The sequence below is a fragment of the Salmo trutta genome, chromosome 3, assembly GCF_901001165.1.
Source record: "Salmo trutta chromosome 3, fSalTru1.1, whole genome shotgun sequence".
In the NCBI taxonomy this organism is placed as follows: domain Eukaryota; kingdom Metazoa; phylum Chordata; class Actinopteri; order Salmoniformes; family Salmonidae; genus Salmo; species Salmo trutta.
In genome coordinates, this window is record NC_042959.1 from 27,086,497 (window position 1) to 27,105,083 (window position 18,587).

Here is an 18,587-nt window from a genome sequence, read left to right on the forward strand (position 1 = left end):
AAATATTTACTAAATAAATTAAAGTAAAAAATAAAATAAAATGTTAAACATTAAAATAACAATAACGAGGCTATATACAGGGGGTACCGGTACCGAGTCAATGTACGGGGGTAAGGGTTAGTCGAGGTAATTTGTACATGTAGGTAGTGGTAAAGTGCCTATGCATTGATAATAAACAGGGAGTAGCAGCAGCGTAAAAACAAAAGGTGGGGAGGTTGTCAATGTAAATAGTCTGGTTGGCCATTTGATTAATTGTTCAACAGTCTTATGGCTTGGGGGTAGAAGCTGTTAAGGAGCCTTTGGACCTAGACTTGGTCCAAAGGCGGTACCACTTGCCATGCGGTAGCTGAGAGAACAGTCTATGACCTGGGTGACTGGAGTCTTTGACAATTTTTTGGGCTTTCCTCTGACACCACCTAGTATATAAATCCTGGATGGCAGGAAGCTTGCCCCAGTGATGTACTGGGCTGTATGCACTACCCTCTTTAGCGCCTTATGGTCAGATGCCAAGCTGTTGCCAAACCAGGAAGTGATGCAACCGGTCAGGATGCTCTCGATGGTGCAGCTGTAGAACTTTTTGAAGATCTGGGGACCCATGCCAAATCTTTTCAGTCTCCTGAGGGGGAAAAGGTCTTGTCGTGCCCTCTTAACGACAGTCTTGGTGTGTTTGGACCATGATAGTTAGTTGGTGATGTGGACACCAAGGAACTTGAAACTCTCAACCCGCTCCACTACAGCCCCATTGATGTTAACCTCTCTGGGATATGTGGGATGCTAGCATCCCACCTCGACAACAGCCAGTGAAATTGCAGGGCGCCAAATTCAAAACAACAGAAATCATAATTAATCATAATTAAAATTCCTCAAACATACAAGTATTATACACCATTTTAAAGATACACTTCTTGTTAATCCAGCCACAGTGTCTGATTTCAAAACGGCTTTACGGTGAAAGCACACCATATGATTATGTTAGGTCAGCGTCTAGTCACAAAAAAACATACAGCCATTTTCCAGCCAAAGAGAGGAGTCACAAAAAGCAGAAATAGAGATAAAATCAATCACTAACCTTTGATGATCTTCATCAGATGGCACTCATAGGACTTCATGTTACACAATACATGTATGTTTTGTTCGATAAAGTTCATATTTATATCCAAAAATCTCAGTTTACATTGGCACATTATGTTCAGTAATGTTTTGCCTACAAAACATCCAGTGATTTTGCAGAGAGCCACATAAATTTACAGAAATACTCATCATAAACTTTGATGAAAGATACAAGTGTTATGCATAGGATTATAGATAAACTTCTCCTTAATGCAACCGCTGTGTCAGATTTAAAAAAAGCTTCACGGCGAAAGCACACCTTGCGATAATCTGAGTACAGCGCTCAGCCACCAAAACAAGCCATACAGATACCCGCCATGTTGTGGAGTCAACAAAAGTCAGAAATAGTGTTATAAATATTCACTTACCTTTGATGATCTTCATCAGAATGCACTCCCAGAAATCCCAGTTCCACAATAAATATTAGTTTTGTTTGATAAAGTTCATCTTTATGTCCAAATACCTACTTTTTGTTCGTGTGTTCAGTTCACTATTCCAAATGCACAAGGCGCAGGCACTAAGTCCAGACAATGTCAAAAAAGTCCATTACAGTTTGTAGAAACATGTCAAACGATGTATAGAATCAATCTTTATGATGTTTTTATCATAAATCTTCAATAATATTCCAACCTGACAATTCCTTTGTCTTTAGAAATGAAAGGGAGCGCAGCTCGCATGTGACTTTGCTCATGGCATTCTGCAAGACCCCTGATTCAAACAGCTCTTATTCTCTCCCCCTTCACAGTAGAAGCCTGAAAAAAAGTTCTAAAGACTGTTGACATCTAGTGGAAGCCTTAGGAAGTGCAATCTGACCCCACATACACTGTATATTGGATAGGCAATCACTTGAAAAACTACAAACCTCAGATTTCCCACTTCCTGGTTGGATTTTTTTCTCAAGTTTTTGCCTGCCATATGAGTTCTGTAATACACACAGACATCATTCAAACAGTTTTAGAAACTTCAGAGTGTTTTCTATCCAAATCTACTAATTACATGCATATCTTAGCTTTTGGGCCTGAGTAGCAGGCAGTTTACTCTGGGCACCTTATTCATCCAAGCTACTCAATACTGCCCCCAGGTCCCAAAGAAGTTAATGGGGGCCTGTTCGGCCCGCCTTTTCCTGTAGTCCACGATCAGCTCCTTTGTCTTGCTCACATTGAGGGAGAGGTTGTTGTCTGACCTCCTCCCTATAGGCTGTCTCATCATTATCGGTGATCATGCCTACCACTGTTGTATCGTCAGCTAACTTAATGATGGTGTTGGAGTCATGTTTGGCCAACGAGGTCATGGGTGAACAGGGAGTACAGGAGGGGACAAAGTACACCCCTGAGGGGCCCTAGTGTTGAGGATCAGCTTGGCAGACGTGTTGTTGCCTACCCTTACCACCTGGGGGAGGCCCATCAGGAAGTCCAGGATCCAGTTGCAGAGGGAGGTGTTTAATCCCAGGGTCCTTAGCTTAGTCATGAGCTTTGTGGGCACTATGGTGTTGAACGCTGAGCTCTAGTCAATGAACAGCATTCTCACATAGGTGTTCCTTTTGTCCAGGTGGGAAAGGGCACTGTGGAGTGCAATTGAGATTGCGTCATCTGTGAATCTGTTGGGGCGGTACGCGAATTGGAGTGGGTCTAGGGTATCCGGGAGGATGCTGTTGATGTGAGCCATGACCAGCCTTTCAAAGGACTTCATGGCTACAGACGTGAGTGCAATGGGGCGGTAATCATTTAGGCTTCCTTGGGCACAGGGACTATGGTGGTCTGCTTAAAACATGTAGGTATTGCAGACTCGGGTTGGGAGAGGTTGAAAATGTCCGTGAAAACACTTTCATGCATGCTTCAGTGTTGCCTGCCTCGAAGTGAGCATAAAAGGCATTAACCCCTCTGGTAGGTTTGTGTCATTGGGCAGCTCGCGGCTGGGGTTCCTTTTGTAGCCCGTAATAGTTTGCAAGCCCTTGTCATGACTTCTGCTGAAGTCGATGCCCCTCCTTGTTCGGGTGGTGCTCGGCGGTCGACATCACCGGTCTTCTAGCCATCATTACATTTACATTTACGTCATTTAGCAGACGCTCTTATCCAGAGCGACTTACAAATTGGTGCATTCACCTTGTGATATCCAGTGGAACAACCACTTTACAATAGTACATCTATATATTTTTTTGGAGGGGGGTGGGGGGTTAGAAGGATTACTATATCCTATCCCAGGTATTCCTTAAAGAGGTGGGGTTTCAGGTGTCTACGGAAGGTGGTGATTGACTCCGCTGTCCTGGCGTCGTGAGGGAGCTTGTTGCAGAGCAGCGAACAGTTTTGACTGGGCTGAGCGGGAACTGTGCTTCCGCAGCGGTAGGGGGGCCAGCAGGCCAGAGGTGGATGAACACAGTGCCCTTGTTTGGGTGTAGGGCCTGATCAGAGCCTGAAGGTACGGAGGTGCCGTTCCCCTCACAGCTCCGTAGGCAAGCACCATGGTCTTGTAGCAGATGTGAGCTTCAACTGGAAGCCAGTGGAGTGTGCGGAGGAGCGGGGTGACGTGAGAGAACTTGGGAAGGTTGAACACCAGACGGGCTGCGGCGTTCTGGATGAGTTGTAGGGGTTTAATGGCACAGGCAGGGAGCCCCGCCAACAGGGAGTTGCAGTAATCCAGACGGGAGATGACAAGTGCCTGGATTAAGACCTGCGCCGCTTCCTGTGTAAGGCAGGGTCGTACTCTGCGAATGTTGTATAGCATGAACCTACAGGATCGGGTCACTGCCTTGATGTTAGCGGAGAACAACAGGGTGTTGTCCAGGGTCACGCCGAGGCTCTTAGCACTCTGGGAGGAGGACACAATGGAGTTGTCCACCGTGATGCGAGATCATGGAAAGGGCAGTCCTTCCCCGAGGTTCAGCTTGAGATGGTGATCCGTCATCCACACTGATATGTCTGCCAGACATGCAGAGATGCGATTCGCCACCTGGTTATCAGAAGGGGGAAAGGAGAAGATTAATTGTGTGTCGTCTGCGTAGCAATGATAGGAGAGACCATGTGAGGATATAACAGAGCCAAGTGACTTGGTGTATAGCGAGAATAGGAGAGGGCCTAGAACTGAGCCCTGGGGGACACCAGGAGCGACCTGTCAGGTAGGACGCAATCCAAGAGTGAGCCGCGCCGGAGATACCCAACTCAGAGAGGGTGGAGAGGAGGATCTGATGGTTCACAGTATCAAAGGCAGCAGATAGGTCTAGAAGGATGAGAGCAGAGGAGAGAGAGTTAGCTTTAGCAGTGCAGAGAGCCTCCGTGACACAGAGAAGAGCAGTCTCAGTTGAATGACCAGCCTTGAAACCTGACTGATTTTGATCGAGAAGGTCATTCTGAGAGAGATAGCAGGAGAGCTGGCCAAGGACGGCACGTTCAAGAGTTTTGGAGAGAAAATAAAGAAGGGATACTGGTCTGTAGTTGTTGACATCGGAGGGATCGAGTGTAGGTTTTTTGAGAAGGGGTGCAACTCTCGCTCTCTTGAAGACGGAAGGGATGTAGCCAGCGGTCAAGGATGAGTTGATGAGCGAGGTGAGGTAAGGGAGAAGGTCTCCGGAAATGGTCTGGAGAAGAGAGGAGGGGATAGGGTCAAGCGGGCAGGTTGTTGGGCGGCCGGCCGTCACACGACGCAAGATTTCATCTGGAAAGAGAGGGGAGAAAGAGGTCAAAGCATAGGGTAGGACAATGTGAGCAGGACCAGCGGTGTCGTTTGACTTAACAAACGAGGATCGGATGTCGTCGCCCTTCTTTTCAAAATGGTTGACGAAGTCATCCGCAGAGAGGGAGGAGGGGGGGAGGGGGAGGAGGATTCAGGAGGGAGGAGAAGGTGGCAAAGAGCTTCCTAGGGTTAGAGGCAGATGCTTGGAAGTTAGAGTGGTAGAAAGTGGCTTTAGCAGCAGAAACAGAGGAGGAAAATGTAGAGAGGAGGGAGTGAAAAGATGCCAGGTCCGCAGGGAGGCTAGTTTTCCTCCATTTCCGCTCGGCTGGCCGGAGCCCTGTTCTGTGAGCTCGCAATGAGTCGTCAAGCCACGGAGCCGGAGGGGAGGACCGAGCCGGTCGGGAGGATAGGGGACATAGAGAGTCAAAGGATGCAGAAAGGGAGGAGAGGAGGGTTGAGGAGGCAGAATCAGGAGATTGGTTGGAGAAGGATTGAGCAGAGGGAAGAGATGATAGGATGGAAGAGGAGAGAGTAGCAGGAGAGAAAGAGCGAAGGTTGCGAAGGCGCAATACCATCTGAGTAGGGGCAGAGTGAGTAGTGTTGGAGGAGAGCGAGAGGGAAAAGGATACAAGGTAGTGATCGGAGACTTGGAGGGGAGTTGCAGGGAGATTAGTAGAAGAACAGCATCTAGTGAAGATGAGGTCAAGCGTATTGCCTGCCTTGTGAGTAGGGGGGGACGGTGAGAGGGTGAGGTCAAAAGAGGAGAGGAGTGGAAAGAAGGAGGCAGAGAAATGAGTCAAAGGTAGACGTAGGGAGGTTAAAGTCAACCAGAACTGTGAGGGGTGAGCCATCCTCAGGAAAGAAACTTATCAAGGCGTCAAGCTCATTGATGAACTCTCCAAGGGAACCTGGAGGGCGATAAATGGTAAGGATGTTAAGCTTGAATGGACTAGTGATTGTGACAGCATGGAATTCAAAGGAGGGGATAGACAGATGGGTCAGGGGAGAAAGAGAGAATGTCCACTTGGGAGAGATGAGGATTCCAGTGCCACCACCCCGCTGACCAGATGCTCTCGGGGTGTGCGAGAACACGTGGTCAGACGAGGAGAGAGCAGTAGGAGTAGCAGTGTTTTCTGTGGTAATCCATGTTTCTGTCAGCGCCAAGAAGTCGAGGGACTGGAGGATAGCATAGGCTGAGATGAACTCTGCCTTGTTGGCCGCAGACCGGCAGTTCCAGAGGCTGCCGGAGACCTGGAACTCCACGTGGGTCGTGCGCGCTGGGACCACCTGGTTAGAGTGGCAGCGGCCACGTGATGTGAAGCGATTGTATGGCCTGTGTAGAGAGGAGAGAACAGGGATAGACCGACACCTAGTTGATAGGCTACAGGAGAGGCTACGCTAATGCAAAGGAGATTGGTATGAAAAATTAACTAAACAACTGGGGAAGCGAGAGAGCAGTGCCTCCCTCACTAACAATTCACTTTAACACTAAAACGCTAAAATATAACTTTTCTAGGTACCACTAGAAATTCAAATTGATGTAAACTACAGTGGTTCAATGTTTCCAGGAATAGGCTCAAACTTAGTTTATTCCGCTAGATAACTTGGTACAGTATTCTTCCGTGAAAACCCACCTAATGCACCGTGTCCTATGACGCCATAGCTAACTAGCTAACTAGCATGCTAGCATCCTATAACACACGGTTAGCACCAATACTTGGTAACAACAATGATCCATTTTTCATTTTCCATCGGTTTTGTCTTGTCTTCCTACACACCTGGTTCCAATCCCATTCATTACATGTTGTGTATTTAACCCTCTGTTTCCCCTCATGTCCTTGTCAGAGATTGTTTGTTGTTATGTGCTCGTGTATTTTGTATTGGTGCGCAACGGGTTATTTTACCCATGTTATTTTTTTAATGTATGTTGGTTTTTGGAGTTTGTTTAATCTTTATTAAAATACTCCAGTTACACCAAGTTGGTTTCTCCTGCGCCTGACTTCCCTGCCACCTACACACACGAATATGACAGCCCTGCCTAATCCAACGAGCGTCAGAGTCGGTGTAGTAGGATTCAATCTTAGTCCTGTATTGACGCTTTGCCAGCCCAACCATTATCTCAGCCAATTATTGCTAGAGGGAAGGTTCCTGGCTTTTGCCATGGCTAAACCAACTAGGTTCGTAATTTAACAATTTTATTCCTATTTACAGATGGCTTACAAGTTTGTTTTTAAGGCACATGAAAGTTCACATGTTCCAGAAGGCGATGCTAACAAAAAACGTATTTTGATTTAAAAAATTGTTTATGTTCAAATCCCTCTCCTGTAAAGTAGTGAGGCGCGACATACGCCTAGTTTCCTGAAACGAGTCGCATATTAACACTGAAATGAATCTGTACCCAAAGTGTTCCAAGTGATATAAAAATTTGAGACGTTCCCCTTGGTTTCACATGTTGTCTCCGATGGAAAAGTTGAAGAGGTGAAAGGTCCACCCGGGGTTCGTATACACACCTCTCACTTTATCTGGTGTCCTGGTTGATGCTTTCCGCCCAATATCACAGGATGCCGATTGCACACTACAGGTTTACAGCAGAACTCAATTAGTGACGTTTTGGAACCAAAATGATTTTCCAATCATTTCATTTTGAACCTAACCATTTTCTTTCTCCGTTCCGTTCCATTCCACTGTTCTGACCTGCAAAATAAAGTTCTGAACCGGTTCAAATCAAAAAAGTCCTGGTTTATATCGTTCCATTCTGTTCTTTTTTAAACCTCTGAAATATATTTTCTACATTAGCTCAACATTAAATGACTTCATCAATCAGTGCTGATAGAGCAGCTTGCTATGGAGTGGGCAAGCTATAGTTGTTTTAGCCTAGGCAGCAGATAGTGTATGTACTATAGTTGTATACATGCACAGTGGACACACAAGTGTTTGCGCGAGATGTCACAAAAAAATGTGCAGGTGGGGAGAGAACGAGAGAGGGTGGAGGTCAGATTTGCATGAAGCACTGGCCATCTTGTTAATACATGCAATATCTGAATTAGGCCTACATATTTATACCTACAAAGGAGCGGCTTCTGTGGAGGAATTTGGAACTTCTGAGAATTGTCTTACATTGGCCTAGAGCTAGCTAACTAGCTAACAAGCTTGTATGTGCAAAACGGCACCAGAACTAAAAACATGTCTTATGTTTTTATAGTTTAATAAATCCAATGTGAAACGTGATAACTATATTATCCATAACTAGCATCGAAAAAGTAAATCCATTCCTCTCTAATAAAACATCTTTGCCTAATTTCTGAATTGTAATGTCTGTAGGCTATAGTACCTCTAGCTTCGGAGGAGGAGGGGCAGGTTGCCTAGGAACGCACACACACAGGCAAAGATTTTCTGCTCACAGGCAGACACTGGAATAGGTTTCTGAGTGACAGAGTGAGGGCTTTGCATAGACATTTTGTTGTTCGACTGAAAAAAATACCCGGAAAGTAAAAGAACGTTATTAACCGGTTCCCATGTTTTTATAATAGCGGTTATTTTCCGGAACAGTATTGATTCCTTTATTTTCCAGTTGTGATTCTGTTCCTCAAAAAATTCCATTATTTTCCAGTTTTTGTCTCTGTTCCCTGAACCAGTTTCAACCCCTGCTTGGTGTTATTATAACTCTGTTTTTCTCATTACAGCCTTCTGTGTGATCATTTCATTGTTTCCACACTCCTTGTTCAGGGAGACTTTTATTACCAGGCTTTTTGATTAGGTCACTGAAAAAGGATTTCGTAATGCACACTCCAGATTGTCCAGAGATGTTTCACCGGCCAAGTGTGTATGTAATTATGATGGGGCATTGTGAGTTGTCAGAGCATGTGTGTGTGTGTGTGTGTGTGTGTGTGTGTGTGTGTGTGTGTGTGTATTTGATAGAGAATTTATTTTCCTGTCATGTCAAACCACATTCTCAGCAGGATGCTTGACAGAGATTGGGTAAGATTGGGTTCTTGTGAGTGAGGTGTCCACTACCCCCACATGGAAGACAGACAGACAGACGCTGGGAGGACAGACACACAGAGAGTGGAGCACTGTGAGATCTCTGGATCCGCCTGAACCAGGGACCTTCACAGAGGTCACGGCTTACAGTGGGAACGCAGCCACCTCAGTCCATTCCAATACATGTAACTTCAAAGCATGTCCTCCATCCTTAACCAGCTCTCAATATGTTCCATTCTGTCCCTCATTCAAACCATCAGTGATTGTTTCCATAGTCAAGAATTCGGTTTTTGGGAGTGTGACTGTTATTTTGTAAAACACTTGTTTCTTTGGAAACTGCAAAATACTTTTCGATATGCATCGTGGCAATAAACTATAAGGAGTTACTGTTTTCTTCAAATGGATACTGTGCTCAGATTTGGATTGGAACGGTGTGACGTCATACGATCTAACCTTTCTATGCAACCTACTGTTTTGCATTCTATTAGAAATAAATCATTTTTATCCATGTCAACCACAATGTATTTACAAAAAATTCAACAATTTAGCTAACACTATACAAACGGCCATAAAGGGTTAGGTCAACAACCACAGATTGACATACAATAGCTATGCACCCTAGACCTAACCGTTTGTGGTCGTTAACTTTAATCACCTTCAATTTGTTATACCAGTCTTCTTGTGGAAAGACATGGAGTGTATTGTTCTGATAGATTTGCTAGTGTTGACCCTCAACAGCAGCAAACCCAATTTCTCAGTGTGTATAGAAGCTGAAGGTTTGAAGCCACCATGGTGGGACCTTTGCATAATATGGAATCCAAATCCCACCACATCTCTCTGTTCAGCATCCAGTGGACTCTTCCCCTTTTACTGCCTGAAAGTCTCCTCCATGTCTGCTACTCAGGGGGTGGCTAACATCAAACGCTACCCCTTGACTCCAATCCATAAAGGTTAATTGACAATAAAAATACCTGGAAAGAAAACACACTTTATAAATCTAAATTTAAGTCTAACATGGAGAATTTTAAAACTATGGTATGCCACAAAGAAAATACACTGGCCTTCAGTTGAACAGATATTCTTTATGCACAGATGTATGGGAAGCTTGTGGGCTTTGCCGAGTTGGGCCTTGGCTCTGTGACAGAACCATATAGGATTTACTGTAGCAAGGGAATCCGCTTTTAGTGTCCACCCACTGTGCTAAAACTGCTTGAATCAACTTTGTTTAAATGTAATTTGTCAGCGTATTGTGACACGGAATCGACATGAAAAACACATTGGATTTTTAAAAAGTCATAAATGTAAACTGTTTTGAAGGTAAGATTTCTACCACATGATTATGTCATCATGGTAACAAAATTTCAACATTGACAAACCTTCTATAAAAGACTATGAATTTGTACCTTTAAAACAATGTCAGATTTTCATTGTTATAGCCACTATCAGAAAAAAACAATAGGCTAGGCAGCACCTCCAACTGGAGAGTTGATATATCTAAATAGATTCACTGTTGCTATCAAAGGATTTCCAAAGGGTAGGTTCAACAGAGCAAATGAAATGTAACCATACTTTATCACTCATATAATCAATGCTACTATTTAGGCCTATATAGAATTTAGGAAGGCATCAACAGCTATTGTTTAAATTCAACCCAGGGTTCAACTAAAAATAGACAATACATTTAGGTCTAGGGTTTCAAACTCTGGTTGATTTCAAATGAAATGGTTCCAGATCTCCTCAGCGTGCCGAAATCATTCATCCACCACAGGAGCCTTGGTCTGGCTCAGATGTCAAGGTTCCAGGGCCAGATGATACCCAAAAACACACTGGAAAGGAGTGAGGTTAGTGGAGGAGGGGTGGAGGGAATTCTGCACGTACTCCGCCCAAGGTAGAAAATCTGCCCCCTCCCCCGGCCGATCCTGACAGTAACACCGCAGGAACCTGCCCATCTCCTGGTTGACGCCGGAGGTGAGACTGACCATGACCCCCAGGCGTTCCATGAACGCCTTCCATACCCGTGAGGTGAACTGAGGGCCACGATCTGACACAATATCCTCCGGGATCCCGTAGTGCCGGAAGACGTGCGTAAAAAGAGCCTCCGCAATTTGCATGGCCGACGGAAGCCCAGGCAGAGGAAGGAGGTGACAAGCTTTGGAAAATCGGTTCACAACAACGAGAATGGTGGTGTTCCCCTGGGAGGGGGGAAGGTCAGTGACAAAGTCCATCGAGAGGTGAGACCAGGGTCGTTGTGGAACCGGCAGGAGAAGGAGCTTTCCATAAGGGAGGTATCTGGGTGTCTTTGACTGAGCACAGATGGAGCAGGAAGAGACGTAAACCCGGATGTCCCTAGCCAAGGTGGGCCACCAGTACTTCTCCGTTAGGCAGGCAATGGTATGGCCTATCCCAGGATGACCCGACACAGGCACCATGTGCACCCAGGAAAGGAGGTGGTCCCGCACACCTGTGGGCACGTAGGCACGGTTCTCCGGGCACTGTGCAGGTGCGGGTCCCATACGCAGGGTCTGCCGTATGTCGGCGTCCACATCCCATACCACTGGCGCGATGATGCAGAACGGAGAGATGATGGGGGTCTCCTCTCCCTGCCTCTCCTCTGCGTCATAGAGGCGAGACAGGGAGTCCGCCTTTACGTTCTTTGAGCCTTGCCTATAGGAAATCGTAAATTGGAACCTGGCAAAAAATAGAGCCTACCTGGCCTGTCTAGGGTTTAGCCTCTTTGTTGCCCTGATGTACTCCAGGTTGCGGTGGTCCGTCCACATCAGGAATGGGTATTTGGACCCCTCCAGCCAGTGCCTCCACGCTTTTAGAGCCTTCTTGAATGCCAAGAATTCCCGGTCCCCTACGTCATAGTTCCTCTGGGCAGGGCTCAGCTGCTTAGAGTAGAAAGCGCAGGGCCGCAGCTTTGGAGGGGCTCCGATACACTGGGACAGCACTGCCCTGACTCCTACTTCATAGGCATCCACCTCGATGATGAAGGGGAATGAGGGGTCGGGATGTGTCAACATGGGAGCAGCGGTGAAACGTGCCTTCAGGGTCTCGAACGCCCTCTCCACCTCCGCCGTCCAATGAAACCGCTGGTCACCTCCTCTCAGCAGGGAGGTAAGAGGCGTGACCATCGTCCTGAAGCCCCAGATGAAACTCAAGAAATAGTTGGCAAACCCCAGGAATTGCCAGACTGCTTTCACAGAGTTGGGGATGGTGCGCTGATGCGTTGCTCCTCCATCTCCACTGCCTCCGTGGAGACACGGACTGCTGGAAAAACAAAAATGTATCCTATTTAACATATAGATAATGCTTCGTTGATGAAGGCCTGGAAGACTGAAGGAGCATTAGACAGGCCAAAGGGCATTGCGAGATACTCGTAATGACCCGTGATCGTGGAAAAAGCAGTCTTACATTCATCACCTGCACGAATGTGCACCAGATTGTAGGCACTCCTCAAGTTCAGGTACGTGAAGCACTGTGCCCCGTGCATTTGTTCGATGATGGTTGGGATGAGGGGTAAAGGATAGCTGAACTTGACGGTGACCTTGTTCAGTGTTCGATAATCAATGCAGGGGCGCATTCCCCCCATCTTTCTTCTTGACAAAAAAGAAGCTTGAGGAGGCTGGTGACTTAGAGAGGCGGCTAAAACTCTGCTGGAGACTCTCCTGTACATAGGTCTCCATGGCCTTGGTCTCCGCATAGGAGAGGGGATAGACATGTCCTCTCGGGAGGGCTGCGTCAAACAACAGGTTAATGGCACAGTCCAAGGGGCGATGGGAAGGCAGGTGCGTAGCCTGGGTCTTTGAGAAAACCAGGTGCAGATCCTGGTACTCCTCCGGTAAATCCACTTGAGGAGCACAGTCCGGACTTTCCACCGTAGTGGTGTTGACAGAAACCGTGAGACACCTCCCCTGACACTCCTGCTACTAACCCAGCAGTCTCCTCTCGGACCAGGAAATAACCGGGTTATGCAAAGTCCACCAGGGGAGACCTAAAAGAATGGGGTGCGTGGGGGTGTCTATAATCAAGAAAGGGATCTGTTCTGAATGAGTGTCATGAGTCAGCAAAGAAACAGGAACAGTAATGTGATGTACGAGCCCTGTCCCTATTGAACGATTACCCAGGACTCGAACTGGAATGGGTGACTGTAGGGGAACCAAAGCAATGCGTAATGCAGTGGCATTCTGAGCTAACGGGAGTGAAGGGCTAGTGTACTCAGGGAATTTAAAGGGAAAACACACTGGTTGATTTGACAGACAAGGAGAGGAGACCTTGCCTCCTACCTGGGTTGGCGCAGGAGAATTCCCTGGCTTGTCAACTCCTCGCCTCCTAGTGGATAGAGAGCAGGTCGGGAAGAAATGACCCCTTTCTCCACAATAGAAGCAGATGCCCAGATTCCTCCTTCTCCTATGCTCTGCCTCGGGAAAACGTGCCGAGCCCACCTCCATCGGCTCTGGCCACAAAGCAGGGGTAGCCATAGGCTCCGAATTCCGCGCAGGTCTTCTTCGGGACGGCAGGAGGTTGTCAACTGGATCGCCATGCTGATGAGCTGGTCGATTGACAGGTTGTCATCACGGCAGGCAAACTCCAGCTGTACCTCTTCCCGCAGTCCGCTGCGGAAAACGGTGACCAGAGCCAACTCATTCCATCCGGTGGATGGTCCGGAACTCCAGGGCGAACTACAAGGCGGTCCTAGATCCCTGGCATAGTCGGAGTAGATGCTCACCCTCCTCTCGGCCCTCCACAGGATGATCAAACACCAAGTGGTAGAGGAGTGTGAAGCGCTTGTAGCACTCAACCTCGGGTCCGCCCGTCTCCCAGACCACGGCGGCCCAGTCCAGAGCCTGTCCGGCCAGTGCCGAGATGACGGTGGCAACCCTGTTTCTTCCGGAATCAGCCCCGGTGTAGCGAGCGAGGGACAGGTCGCAATGTAGAAGGAACCCCTTGCATCTTGCTGGTGCACCATCGAAGCGCTCCGGGAGGGCAGGGGTATTCCACGGACCGGCTCTGATGGAACGGAGGTAGGTCGTGGTGTGGGAGCTGGTACCGGGATCGGTGCTGGAGACTGGAGGGACTGCACACTCCCCTCCAAGTGCAGGATGGTTGCCAGCACACTGTCCATGGTGAAACTGAGACTGGAGAGACAGTCCTCGTGGTGCTGTACTGTCCCTACAATGGTCGCCAGCTCGGCCTTGTCTCCATTTTGCGGGTCAATTATTCTGTCACTCTGGTATAAAGGATTTGGAGACAGGAGCAGGAATACACAATAGGGGTTTTTAATACACCCAAAACAAGCACGTATACAAAAACACTGGGCTGTACCCAAACAAAAAAGCGAGGGTAAACCTCACTGAACGACACGAGACAATACCCGTAATACACAGTATATAAAGCATGCAGCATAACAGCTGCACCAACGCATAGGGTACCTGCACATCTGCGTGAACGTGCCTTAGAAATGCTGCAAGGAGGCATGAGGACTGCAGATGTGGCCAGGGCAATAAATTGCAATCAAATCAAATTTTCTTCAAATCCCTTCTTACATCAGCTGATATCTCAAAGTGCTGTACAGAAACCCAGCCTAAAACCCCAAACAGCAAGCAATGCAGATGTAGAAGCGCGGTGGCTGGGAAAAATTCCCTAGAAAGGCCAGAACCTAGGAAGAAACCTAGAGAGGAACCAGGATATGAGGGGTGGACAGTCCTCTTCTGGCTGTGCCAGGTGGAGATTATAACAGAACATGGCCAAGATGATGTCCGTACTGTGAGACGCATAAGACAGCGCTACAGGGAGACAGGATGGACAGCTGATCGTCCTCGCAGTGGCGGACCACATGTAACAACACCTACACAGGATCGGTACATCCGAGCATCACACCTGCGAGACAGGTACAGGATGGTAACAACAACTGCCCGAGTTACACCAGGAACGCACAATCCCTCCATCAGTGCCCAGACTGTCCACAATAGTCTGAGAGAGGCTGGACTGAGGGCTTGTAGGCCTGTTGTAAGGCAGGTCCTCACCAGAAATCACCGGCAACAACGTCGCCTATGGGCACAAACCCACCGTCGCTGGACCAGACAGGACAGGCAAAAAGTGCTCTTCACTGACGTGTCACGGTTTTGTCTCACCTGGGGTGATGGTCGGATTCCCGTTTATCGTCGAAGGAATGAGCGTTACACCGAGGCCTGTACTCTGGAGCGGGATCGATTTGGAAGTGGAGGGTCCGTCATGGTCTGGGGAGATGTGTCACAGCATCATCGGACTGAGCTTGTTGTCATTGCAGGCAATCTCAGTGCTATGCATTACAGGGAAGACATCCTCCTCCCTCATGTGGTACCCCTCCTGCAGGCTCATCCTGACATGACCCTCCAGCATGACAATGCCACCAGCCATACTGCTCGTTCTGTGCGTGATTTCCTGCAAGACAGGAATGTCAGTGTTCTGCCATGGCCAGCGAAGAGCCCGGATCTCAATCCCATTGAGCACATCTGGGACCTGTTGGATCGGAGGGTGAGGGCTAGGGCCATTCCCTAGCCCTCACCCAAGAAATGTCCGGGAACTTGCAGGTGCCTTGGTGGAAGAGTGGGGTAACATCTCACAGCAGGAACTGGCAAAGCTGGTGCAGTCCATGCAGAGTAGATGCATTGCAGTACTTAATGCAACTGGTGGCCACACTAGATACTGACTGTTACTTTTGATTTTGATCCCCCATTTGTTCAGGGACACATTATTCCATTTCTGTTAGTCACATGTCTGTGGAACTTGTTCAGTTTATGTCTCAGTTGTTGAATCTTGTTATGTTCATACAATTATTTGCGCATGTTATGTTTGCTGAAAATGAACGCAGTTGACAGTGAGAAGACTTTTCTTTTTTATAACATACTAATCAGGGGAAATGGGAACCGGGTGTGTGTAATCAGACAAGACAGTCCGGGGTTCATGATAATGAATCCCATTCAGTTAAGCCTAGAAAGCCAGTGACGTAGACCTCCGGAACTGGTGAACAGAATTAGCATTAGTATCGGGGGGATCCGTGACACCTCCCCCGCACTCCTTTCGACAAATCTGACCACAACTCCATTTTGTGTTGTCAACCAAACAATTCAATATTACTTTTGTAATACAGTAAATGTCCTAAACATTAAGGCTATCTTACAAACTAACGTAACATTCAACCTTAAAATTAGAAACACATCCATGGCCACATTTTGAAGTTACTTTAACTATAAATGTCTTCTTAGGTAACCATATAAAGTGTGCGTGTTCAAGATACAGTAGCATGTATAGGTCATCGCAGGTCTGCGGAGATATTCACAATTGCTGCAATGATTTGTTCAGAATCTCGAATGGCATTGATCAATTGCACCATGTACTTTTAATGTAATCTCAACTGCAATCCAGGTCATGTGGTTCTGCTATTAGATGAAACACAGTGATAACAATTAATCTGTTATAATGTATAAATAAATAAAATATCGGACATTGTATTCCCATTTTGAATTTTGCTGTGGTTTTAAATGGTTGAAAGTGCAGTGATTCTTTTTTTTCTCTCTGCACTGTGTGTCACGCACCATGTGTTGACATGCAGGAAGTAAGCCGGTGCCCCAGGGTCTCAAATGTAGTAGTCCGGCCCTGATAAAGATGTATTTGTTAACCAGAAGAGCAACTTGGCTGACAAACCTAATTTTTTCTGTCACTCGGGTCTAGACCCGGACCCGTTAGGTCCCGTCAGGTCTAGGTCTTGCTGTTGTCGGGTCTATTTGGTTTCGGAGCTGATTGTTCTCGGGTCCGTTCGGGTCCAGGTCTGATTGTCCTCGGGTCCGGGTGTCACGTCCTGGCCAGTATATAAGGTTAATTGTTTGTAGTTTGGTCAGGGCGTGACAGAGGGTATTTGTTTGATGTGGTTCAGGGTGGTGTGTTTGATTTAAGGGTGTTGGTTTTAGTAATTCCGGGTGTTGGTTTATGTTTAGGTATTTCTATGTGGAGTCTAGTATGTCTGTTTCTATGTCTGGTGAATTGGTGTTGGGACTCTCAGTTGAAGGCAGGTGTTGTCTATCTGCCTTTGATTGAGAGTCTCATATATGAGGGTGTGTTTGTGATTTGTGGGTGATTGTTCTGTGTTCAGCCCTAGGCTTTACCAGACTGTTTGTTGTTCGTTCGCTTTCGTGTTTTGTTGTTTTGGAGTGTTCTTTTGATAATTAAATAAAAGTCAAAATGAGCATACACGTACCTGCCGCATTTTGGTCCTCTTTCACCGACGACAACCGTGACAGAATCACCCACCACTCAAGGACCAAGCAGCAGAGGAAGGAGCGGAGGAAATTCGAAGTGGACAAACGAGAGAGATGGACTTGGGAGGAGATCTTGGAGGGAGAAGGCTCCTACACTTGGGAGGAGATCCAAGCAGGGAAAGATCGCCTTCCTTGGAAACAGGTGGTATGCGAGAGAGAGGAAAGGAGTAAGGCTGGTATGGACCGGGAACGTTTCCGAGGGACAAGACTGGCGTTGAAGCACGAGAGGCACCCCCAAGAATTTTTTTTGGGGGGGCACACGGGTAGTTTGGCTAGGCCTAGGAAGAGCCGGAGGCCAGCTACCCGTGGTTATATGGAGGAGCGTATGAGGTGGGGAGCACCATGTTTTGCTGAGAAGCGCGCTATCTCACCCATACGCACGCACAGTCCGGTGCGAGTTATTCCAGCCCCTCGCAGGTGCCGTGCTAGAGCGGGCATCCAGCCTGGTAGGAGGATGCCTGCGCAGCGCATCTGGTCGCCGGTACGCCTCCGAGGACCAGGCTACCCAACTCCCGCTCTACGCACGGCTACCATCAGGCCCCTGCACAGCCCAGTCTGCCCTGTACGAGCACTCCGCTCGTGCAGGGCTACTAGTTCCATCGAGCCAAGGCGGGTTGTGCAGGAGGTAAGATCTAGACCGGCTGTGCGCCTCCATAGCCCTGGGTTTCCAGCTCCTGTCTCTCGTGCGGACCCGGAAGTGCGTCCACCCAGTCCGACTCGTCCTGTTCCCGCTCCCCGCACTAAACGGCAAGTGCGTAAACCCAGCCTCGCCAGTCAACAGTCGTCGGAGCTGCCCGCCAGTCAACAGTCATCGGAGCTGCCCGCCAGTCAACAGTCGTCGGAGCTGCCCGCCAGTCAACAGTCGCCGGAGTGGTCAGACTGCGCTGAACTGCCGGAGTGGCCAGACTGCGCTGAACTGCCGGAGTGGCCAGACTGCGCTGAACTGCCGGAGTGGCCAGACTGCGCTGAACTGCCGGAGTGGCCAGACTGCCCTGAACTGCCGGAGTGGCCAGACTGCCCTGAACTGCCGGCAGACTGCCCTGAACTGGGGCCAGACTGCCCTGAACTGCCGGAGTGGCCAGACTGCCCTGAACTGCCGGAGTGGCCAGACTGCCCTGAACTGCCGGAGTGGCCAGACTGCCCAGACTCTCCCGAGTTCCCAGACTCTCCCGAGTTGCCAGACTGCCCAGACTGCCCCGAACTGCCAGACTGCCCAGACTGCCCAGACTGTCCCGAACTGCCAGACTGCCCAGACTGCCTGGAACGGCCAGAACCTGAGCCGCCTCCAATATAGGTGGGTTGGGGAGGGGGGGTGTAGCACAGTGCCGTCGTTGACGGCAGCCACCCTCCCTTCCCTCCCTTTAGTAAGGGGGAATTTTTCTTTTGGGTATTGTTTGGGGGTATTTTTATTTTTTTTGTTAAGGTGCTTCCGGGGTAGCACCTTTAAGGGGGGGGTACTGTCACGTCCTGGCCAGTATATAAGGTTAATTGTTTGTAGTTTGGTCAGGGCGTGACAGAGGGTATTTGTTTGAT